The following is a 9,648-nucleotide window of genomic DNA, read 5'->3' on the forward strand; positions in this document are numbered from 1 at the left end:
GTATGTATGCTTGGGTGGATAGGGCTCAGTGTCACCATAAGATGTACTGCTACAGGATGTCCAGCGACCTCAGGGATTACCATAAAATGTGAGAAAATGATGAGACGGGAGATCGGATGAGTGTCACATTGGAGCAACCAGAATATGCTGTATGTACATTCCCACTGTCCCCTCGGTTCCCTGTGTCTATTATATCATCAGTATGAGCCCCTATATACATCTGCTGACCTCATTAAAATAGGACCCCCCCGCCTATAGTAACACCCCAGCAAATGAGTGAGGGATGTAAAGACTGTTTGCGTAACACAATGGATTAAGCTATAATAGCACCATGGTATATTTATAAGTTCGACCTTATATACCACATATATTTGTTGCATAATAGAGCATCAACATGTCAAATCAAATAGGGGGTGCTTACAAGTGTATGGTGTGAAATGGAAATGTGTTTTTTGCATATCTCACTCCCCCTGAGACACCCTCAGAGAGTGGGGTCACTGCCAGGCATCAACCATTATTGACAGCGACCCTGGAACAATTAGGGTTAAGTGCCTTGCTCAAGGGCAGATCGACAGATTTTCCACCTAGTCAGATCGGGGATTCAAACTAGAAACCGTTCGTTTACTGGCCCAAAGCTCTAACAGCTTTATTAGCTTGAGTTGGGAGTAACATACTTTGGGAAGTAACTGACAAAAGTCTTGATTTACTAAGCATTCGCAAAGGTTAGAAGTTTGCACCTGTACATTACAGAGTAAAAAAATAAATGTCTTAGGAACAAGTGTAAAAAACAGCAGTTACATGTTTTAACTTTGTGTTCCCCCGTTTATACAGCAGCTGCAAAATCTTCCATCTGATCAAATGCTCAGTTAATCTATCCGTGAGTTGGCTTTGAGTAAGTGGAGTTTTATTTTAGTGGACTATCTGAACTGTCTGTGTCTTGCCACTAAACAACGCCAAACATTTGATATGAAGCCAAGAATACGCCAGCAGGGTCCAACCAGTCTGAATCGGCTGCTGCTGCTGGGCACACTGGAGAAAATATAAAAGACAGATTTCTAACATAGGCTACATTGGGTCAAAGGTCATTATTTCCCTCAACCCAATTTAATCTGAAAGCACTGAAAATATTAACTCCTTTGGATCACAATCAGGAATGGGATAATTTCCACATCAATTCAGAGAATGAATTGAACGTTGACCAAATTATCTTCTATGAGGACTTTTCAATTGATTGATTGAATTCACTCTTAATTTAAATGAAATTTACCCCTGGCTAGCACTGATCACAATGTCCAATGACTTCTCCCAATTAACACCAATTGCGTAACTTGTTGCTGCAGCAGGTGGAAGACATTTGCCCCAGTCTCACCCACCTGACATTCACTGTGTCCTTGTAACCTGAGGTGATTATGAATTAATCCCTTATATGTCAACGAATCCCCCTGTCGATAAGAGCTGGCTGTAATTGAAATACTGGCCTCTATGACAGTATTATGAGCTGTCGGAAGACTAACGCTATTAACAGATTTAAAGACAAGTAAAACCAGTAAAGATATAAACACTGGAAGCTGAAAAGCTTCTCTACAATGTGCTTCTTTCTGGACCCGTGCCCGTGGCAACCACTGACAGCCCCAACTGAATGCCCCCATATGAAGACACATGTCTATATTGCAGAGTGGGGTCATGGCCAGGCATCAGCCATTATTGACGGCGACCCTGGAGCAATTTTTCGACAGATCTTCCACCTAGTTGGATCGTGTCAGTTGATGTAGCAGGTCAATGTACTGTATTTACAGACCCATAAACATAATGCCATTGTCCATAGAATGTGACCCCAAAAACAGACTAAGAACAATGCAACATCTGACAGCAGAATAACTACATCAAATCAAAAGCGAATCAAAGTTTATTGGTCGCGTACACAGTTCCGCAGATGTTATAGCGGGTGCAGCGAAATGCGTGTGTTACTAACAATGCAGTAAAAATGTCAAACAAGAACACAATTAAACATTTCAAAATTTTAAACAAGAAATCATGGATCTACTGGTAAAAACACTGGTTATATGTTTATATGACTATATTGCAATGTCATATCAGCCTCCTGTCGATATGGTGGGGTGAGGAAGACATTTGACATTGGCTGTATAAAAAAATCACATAGTTGTCTTCATGTCTTTATGACTATTTTGCGATGGAATTTTTCTGCAGTTGATATGGTGGAAATTAAAACACATGACACACAGGTCACTTTCCATACAATTTGCATAAGGACAACAATAGGTGAATTTTAAAGAAAGTTTAACTTACTGTCATTGTAGAGTTTTCTCAAATGGGCACGTCTGTCTCTGTTCAGCTTGTCTGGGTCCTCGTCAGCATCTAAATAGACTTCAACACCCTCCTGACCCTGTGTAGGTCTGCTGTTGATCTGCTACTGTTCTGTTCTGTCCCTAACTATTGTCTTTCACTGGTGATCTACTCTTTAGCTCTATAGGAGATCTATATCGGCGCTGTTATTGTTGCTTTGTCTCGGCAGGTCCATGCGCTGGTAGTTTTATAGCAGACACTGAGGTATATCTACCTTCCTATCCCTCAGGGACCTTGGTACTGACCGTGTCTCTCTCCCTGGGAGACCACCACTTCACTCACTCTCTCTCTCCTCCCCTCTCTCTATCCCCCTCCTCCCACTCTCCCCCTCCTCTCTCCCTCTTTCTCTGTCTCTAACACACACTCTCTCTCTCACTCTAAGTTCCCCCACTTGTTTTTCCAGCAAATATGCATGTACCATAGTTGTAAGGTATTCCAACCCTCTCACTCTCTCCAGGTGTCCCTAGCCCCCCCCGCCCCCGCCCTCTCAGCGTCAGTGTTAATGTCCAAATGTGCCCAATCTGTCAGTCTGTCTGTCTTCATTAACCCTGTAACCCATTCGTTGTGTTCCCTCTCTCTCGCTCTCTCTCTCTCTCTCTCTCTCTCTCTCTCTCTCTCTCTCGCTCTGTCTTACTCTTCTCCCTCTCTCGCTTACTCCCTCCCTGTCTCTCTCCTCCCATACACAACCACCCCTCCCCATCCTCTGTTCTCCCCTCTGGCTTTCTCACCCTCTTACTCCGTGAATTCCTTCCACAGTGTTTGGATTCCGTATCTAATCAACAGACGTGGTGGATTAGGATGGTCTGAATGAGCTAACAAGCTGTTTCCACCATCACTGCATCTGATGGAGTTTAGCTTCCAATGACATCTCCTGCCAATCTGCATGTTGTAGTAAATCCCCTATTACCCAACATATCTCTGTTCTCTCGTCTCTCCCTCACTATCGCTCTCTCTCTCTCTCTCTCTCTCTCTCTCTCTCTCTCTCTCTCTCTCTCTCTCTCTCTCTCTCTCTCTCTCTCTCTCTCTCTCTCTCTCTCTCTCTCTCTCTCTCTCTCTCTCTCTCTCTCTCTCTCTCTCTCTCTCTCTCAGACACATACACTCTCTCTCTTTCTGCCTCCTGCTCTCTCAGGCAGTGAAGTGAAATCAAGTGTTGTGCATCAAAATCTATTTTTAAAAACCATTTCCTCTTTTTCTCTTTTTCTCTGAACTCTTAGTCAGCTACAATGTTTAGAAAAGCCTAATGCATTAGTCATCTATTTTTCATCATAATAAAACATATATTTTTGGTAAGCCCTCAAAACCACGTCTGGCTGTCTCCATTCTCCCCACTTCTCTTCCTCTCCCCTTCTCTTTTTCTCCTCTTTCCTCCCCTCCTCCTTTCTCCCACAGTATTATTTTTTTTCATCTGTGAGTGACAAAGCTAACAGCTGAAACTTTACCTTACCAAACAGCTTAATACCACAGTGCCGTCTACATGCCAACTCCTTTTCCCCGCTTGGTGCCAACGAACTGGGCCCTGTTCTACATCTCTCTCCCTCGACACCCTCCTTCTCTTTTTGTCTACTCAGATTTCCCCTGATACTACATACTACTGTACTATTATTGCCCAGGGCTCTCTCTCTGTGTGTTGTGTTACTAAAACACAGGCTGTTATAACAACCACCCATACACACTCAGGTTACTACAGCTGCTGAGTGGCCTGACGGGCAGGGGGGTCTGCTCTGGGGGCTACCTAAGCACCTGCTGTGACAACCCTGCCACCCACTCCCTGGATCATGTCTCATCACTACTATGAATGGACCATATTTCTCTGCTTTTCCATTTGATTTGATTTCACACAAACACGCACACACACTCAGTTATGTGACAGCATTGTGCCACCGCCAATGTAACAGGTTCTGTGTCCTGCGCCTGCATACAGCACTCTTGACAGTAGTGGCAGAATAAGAACTACTTTATGTTTGCAATTAATCAATTTTGCATTAAAAGTAATGGTTAGCATTTGTTATATATTGTGGCGTACTTGTTTTAACTATCATGAGATCCATCAAATAATGTAAAATAAAATCTCCCTAACACAGTCCAATCTTAGGGCATGACCCAAGAGCAACCAACCCACCTTCTGAGAAATACTAATACAGTATATACTATGCAACTCTAGCATAAACTATATTTATTTGAAACACCAAAGCATATTTGTGTGTTTTCCCATGTGCCTGTCTGATCAGTGTGGGACCCACACCCTCTCAAGTGTCCCCAGCAATCCTGACAGAGCATAGGGTGGAGGGAGAGACAGACAGAGAGAGAGAGAGAGAGAGAGAGAGAGAGAGAGAGAGAGAGAGAGAGAGAGAGAGAGAGAGAGAGAGAGAGAGAGGGCGCCAGGGGAGTTTTGTTGTCTGTGACTCCGGTAGTATTTGTGGCAATGTTTATATTGGTCAAGTTCATAGAAGCCTGCTGCACCTCAGGTTTCCCCATACAAGCTATTAATGGTCCCTATGGAAACCCTCTTTTCAACACAAGTAGGGGATCAAACAAAGTGTCAGGAGTTACGGCGGTGAGAGAGAGAGGATAAGATGTAACAATAAATATGCTAAGAGTTACAGTTCATATAAGGAAATCAGTAAATTGAAATAAATTCATTAGGCCCTAATTCTTGTATTTCACATGACTGGGAATACAGATATGCATCTGTTGGTCACAGATACCTTTTAAAAAAGGTAGGGGTGTGGAACAGAAAACCATTCAGTATCTGGTGTGACCACCATTTCCCTCATGCAGCGCGACACATCTCCTTCACATAGAGTTGATCAGACTGTTGATTGTGGCGTGTGGAAGGTAGTCCCACTCCTCTTCAATGGCTGTGCGAAGTTGCTGCATATTGGCTGGAACTGGAACACCTTGTTGTACACGTCGATCCAGAGCATCCCAAACATGCTCAATGGGGCACATGTCTGGTGAGTATGCAGGCAATAGAAGAACTGGGACATTTTCAGCTTTGCTTCAGAACATTCAATTCTCTGGAAACAGCTCTGGTGGACATTCCTGCAGTCAGCATGCCAATTGCACTCTCCCTCAAAACTTGAGACATCTGTAGCATTGTGTTGTGTGATAAAACTGCACATTTTAGAGTGGCCTTTTATTGTCCCCAGAACAAGAAGCACCTGTGTAATGATCATGCTGTTTAATGAGCTCCTTGATATGCCACACCTGTCAGGTGGATGGATTATCTTGGCAAAGGAGAAATGCTCACTAACAGTCCCCTGTAGCTCAGTTGGTAGAGCATGGCGCTTGCAACGCCAGGGTTGTGGGTTCGTTTTCCACGGGGGGCAAGTATGGAAATGTATGCACTCATTAACTGTAAGTCGCTCTGGATAAGAGCATCTGCTAAATGACTAAAATGTAAATGGATGTAAACAAAATTGTGCACAAAATGTGCGATAAATTATTTCTGCGATCTTTTATTTCAGCTCATGAAACTTGGGACCAACACTTTACAGGACGCATTTATATTTTTGTTCAGTGTAGATAGTGGATAAAAGGAAGAGTTGTAACCAACATGTACAGTGAGGGAAAAAAGTATTTGATACCCTGCTGATTTTGTATGTTTGCCCACTGACAAAGACATGATCAGTCTATACTTTTAATGGTAGGTTTATTTGAACAGTGAGAGACAGAATAACAACTAAAAAATCCAGAAAAACGCATGTCAAAAATGTTATCAATTGATTTGCATTTTAATGAGGAAAATAAGTATTTGACCACTCTGCAAAACATGACTTAGTACTTGGTGGCAAAACCCTTGTTGGCAATCACAGAGGTCAGACGTTACTTGTAGTTGGCCACCAGGTTTGCACACATCTCAGGAGGGATTTTGTCCCACTCCTCTTTGCTGATCTTCTCCAAGTCATTAAGGTTTCGAGCCTGACGTTTGGCAACTCGAACCTTCAGCTCCCTCTACAGATTTTCTATGGAATTAAGGTCTGGAGACTGGCTAGGTCACTCCAGGACCTTAATGTGCTTCTTCTTGAGCCACTCCTTTGTTGCCTTGGCCGTGTGTTTTGGGTCATTGTCATGCTGGAATACCAATCCACGACCCATTTTCAATGCCCTGGCTGAGGGAAGGAGGTTCTCACCCAAGATTTGACGGTACATGGCCCCGTCCATCGTCCCTTTGATGCAGTGAAGTTGTCCTGTCCCCTTAGCAGAAAAACACCCCCAAAGCATAATGTTTCCACCTCCATGTTTGACGGTGGGGATGGTGTTCTTGGGGTCATAGGCAGCATTCCTCCTCCTCCAAACACGGCGAGTTGAGTTGATGCCAAAGAGCTCGATTTTGGTCTCATCTGACCACAACACTTTCACCCAGTTCTCCTCTGAATCATTCAGATGTTCATTGGCAAACTTCAGACGGGCCTGTATATGTGCTTTCTTGAGCAGGGGGACCTTCTGTGGGCGCTGCAGGATTTCAGTCCTTCACGGCGTAGTGTGTTACCAATTGTTTTCTTGGTGACTGTGGTCCCAGCTGCCTTGAGATCATTGACAAGATCCTCCCGTGTAGTTCTGGGCTGATTCCTCACCGTTCTCATGATCATTGCAACTCCACGAGGTGAGATCTTGCATGGAGCCCCAGGCCGAGGGAGATTGACAGTTCTTTTGTGTTTCTTCCATTTGTGAATAATCGCACCAACTGTTGTCACCTTCTCACCAAGCTGCTTGGCGATGGTCTTGTAGCCCATTCCAGCCTTGTGTAGGTCTACAATCTTGTCCCTGACATCCTCGGAGAGCTCTTTGGTCTTGGCCATGGTGGAGAGTTTGGAATCTGATTGATTGATTGCTTCTGTGGACAGGTGTCTTTTATACAGGTAACAAGCTGAGATTAGGAGCACTCCCTTTAAGAGTGTGCTCCTAATCTCAGCTCGTTACCTGTATAAAAGACACCTGGGAGCCAGAAATCTTTCTGATTGAGAGGGGGTCAAATACTTATTTCCCTCACTGTGTAGCAGCTCTTATAATGGTTGTCTGATCTGTTGGCCACCATGCATTAATATAGTTCAACTGGGTTCTGACGTTATACTATACATCTCTGTAAAATAGGCTAGAGGTTACCTCTGTGTGGACGCTATGTGCTACAGCAGTGTAATTGATGGCAATATACACAGCCGCCCACAGCAGACATGCCCATGTCCCAGACACACAATGTCCCAGGCTCAGAGGTGTCCTGTTGGGTTAGGGTTGTAGGTTGAGGTTCTGGAGTTAGAACTGGGAAACGTGATCTCCGGACATTACTGTCTGACTGTACTCGTGTCAGTTGCTGTAAGGCACTTGTGACAAGTGTATTTGTAAAAAGAGCTCTACAAATGTATAATACAAATGTTAGTGATTGATGCCGGTGGACGTCACAGCGTTTGCGGAATTGTGCCTGTTGAAAGATGATTCTCTTTTATTGTGATAATGTTTTATAGTATTCATAATGATATGCACATGAACAGGGACTTGTGCCAGAGGAGGACAGGATAGATGCTTTGTGTTGACGGACAGTCAGCGCAGGGGAAAATGGAGAGGTGTTTATGATTACTATTCATACCAGCAGAAACCAGAGCAACAATAAAATTACATAACACACTTCTGTGTGAATCTGAATGTGAAGAATGTGGATGAGAGGAATAGTTCCATTCATAACGAGATGATTTATAGGAGGTGATTTTATTTATAGCTGAATATCTGCTACTGGTTTTGCTGCTAAATTTAGGAGGTAGGCCTGCAGTAACGTCAACCGACACACAGTACAAGCCTAACCCTCTTGAAATCAATGTCAGACAAATCTCAATGATTTGTTGTTTACTGTCCCTTAGTAATATATCAATTTGGTAATTTGTGTTGTGTTGGCCGGTATTTTATCCTGTCATATTTGATAAATGCCTTGAAATATACGTTTTGAAATATGCTTATATTATTAAAGTATATTCATATTTGAACATATTTTCATATCACGGTTTCTAGGCCCATTTGGAAACAGTCAGGAGTCAGATATAAAAGTCAAGCTAAGTATATTAAGAGATTCAGGTTTTATATACACCATATATACAAACAGGATAAAATCAAAGCACATTAGCACAATTACACAAAAGGCTTCTTAGATCACACCACTGAATAGAACTGACATTGGTGCATAAGTAAGTGCTGCTTTCACAGGACTATAATTATTGATGACCAAGTTACACAAAAGTAGAGCCTGACCGATATGTCGGTTCACCGATATTGTCGGCTGATATTGGACCTTTACCAATATATCGATATCGGCCGATAATTCCACTGATAACCAATATTCAATAAATAGGATGAAAAAAGGGAATCTCATGATTATCTGAACACTTGCGGCCATTCTCATGATGTGTCATTATAGTCACAATGCAAGAAATCAACATTTTGAAGCATATTTCTTTGACAATTGCTCTTAAGGGATGGCAGTTTATGATGATTTCCAGGCTGTAAAACAATATATCAGCAGATATATCAGTATGTTTTGTCCCCCACAAAAATGTAATCTTATCCGACCCAAAAAACCTAAATCATTCGGCCTCTACACAAAACTGACCAAAATCTCAGAAAACCAAAACAGTGACAAACAAAACTACTGAATGAAAGAAAAGAACAGTTAGCCACAGCCCAGTTAGCCACAGCATTCACACAAACAGCTAATATTAATATCAACAGACATTCACCTTAGAGGGCAGTTTCAATTAGGCCTAATGCTTTCACCCCCAAAGCATCTGGAAGCGCATGGAACCAACTGGAATCAACTGAAAAAAATAAAGGAAAAAAATGGCATTACTGCAGTGGCATAACTTAAAAGGGAAATCCGCAGTTGAAACAATAACAAAGCGCATCCCCACCACTGTTTCTGTAAAAATCTGAAGGATGGGTCTGGAGAAATGTAACCACTCTCAAATTCATAGACAGAGCTATGGATGCAAGTTTACACACTCCCAGGAATGTCATACACGATGGATCATTAGCTTATACACAAACTTTCACACATCTAGATGGCCGGGCAGGGTGGGTGTGGAGCCAGAGACAGCAGGGGTTCAAACTGTAGAAACCAGTTCCTACATTTGAATATAAAAATGGATTTTACCAAACGAAACTTTGCTACATTTTATCTCTGGGACCCTTAGGATGACAAATCAGAGCAAGATTACTGAATGTAAGAATTGTTGTTGTGCACTCTCCTCAAACAATAGCATGATATTTTTTCACTGTAATAGCTACTATAAATTGGACAGA

Source organism: Coregonus clupeaformis, unplaced genomic scaffold, assembly GCF_020615455.1.
Source record: "Coregonus clupeaformis isolate EN_2021a unplaced genomic scaffold, ASM2061545v1 scaf0125, whole genome shotgun sequence".
In the NCBI taxonomy this organism is placed as follows: Eukaryota; Metazoa; Chordata; class Actinopteri; order Salmoniformes; family Salmonidae; genus Coregonus; species Coregonus clupeaformis.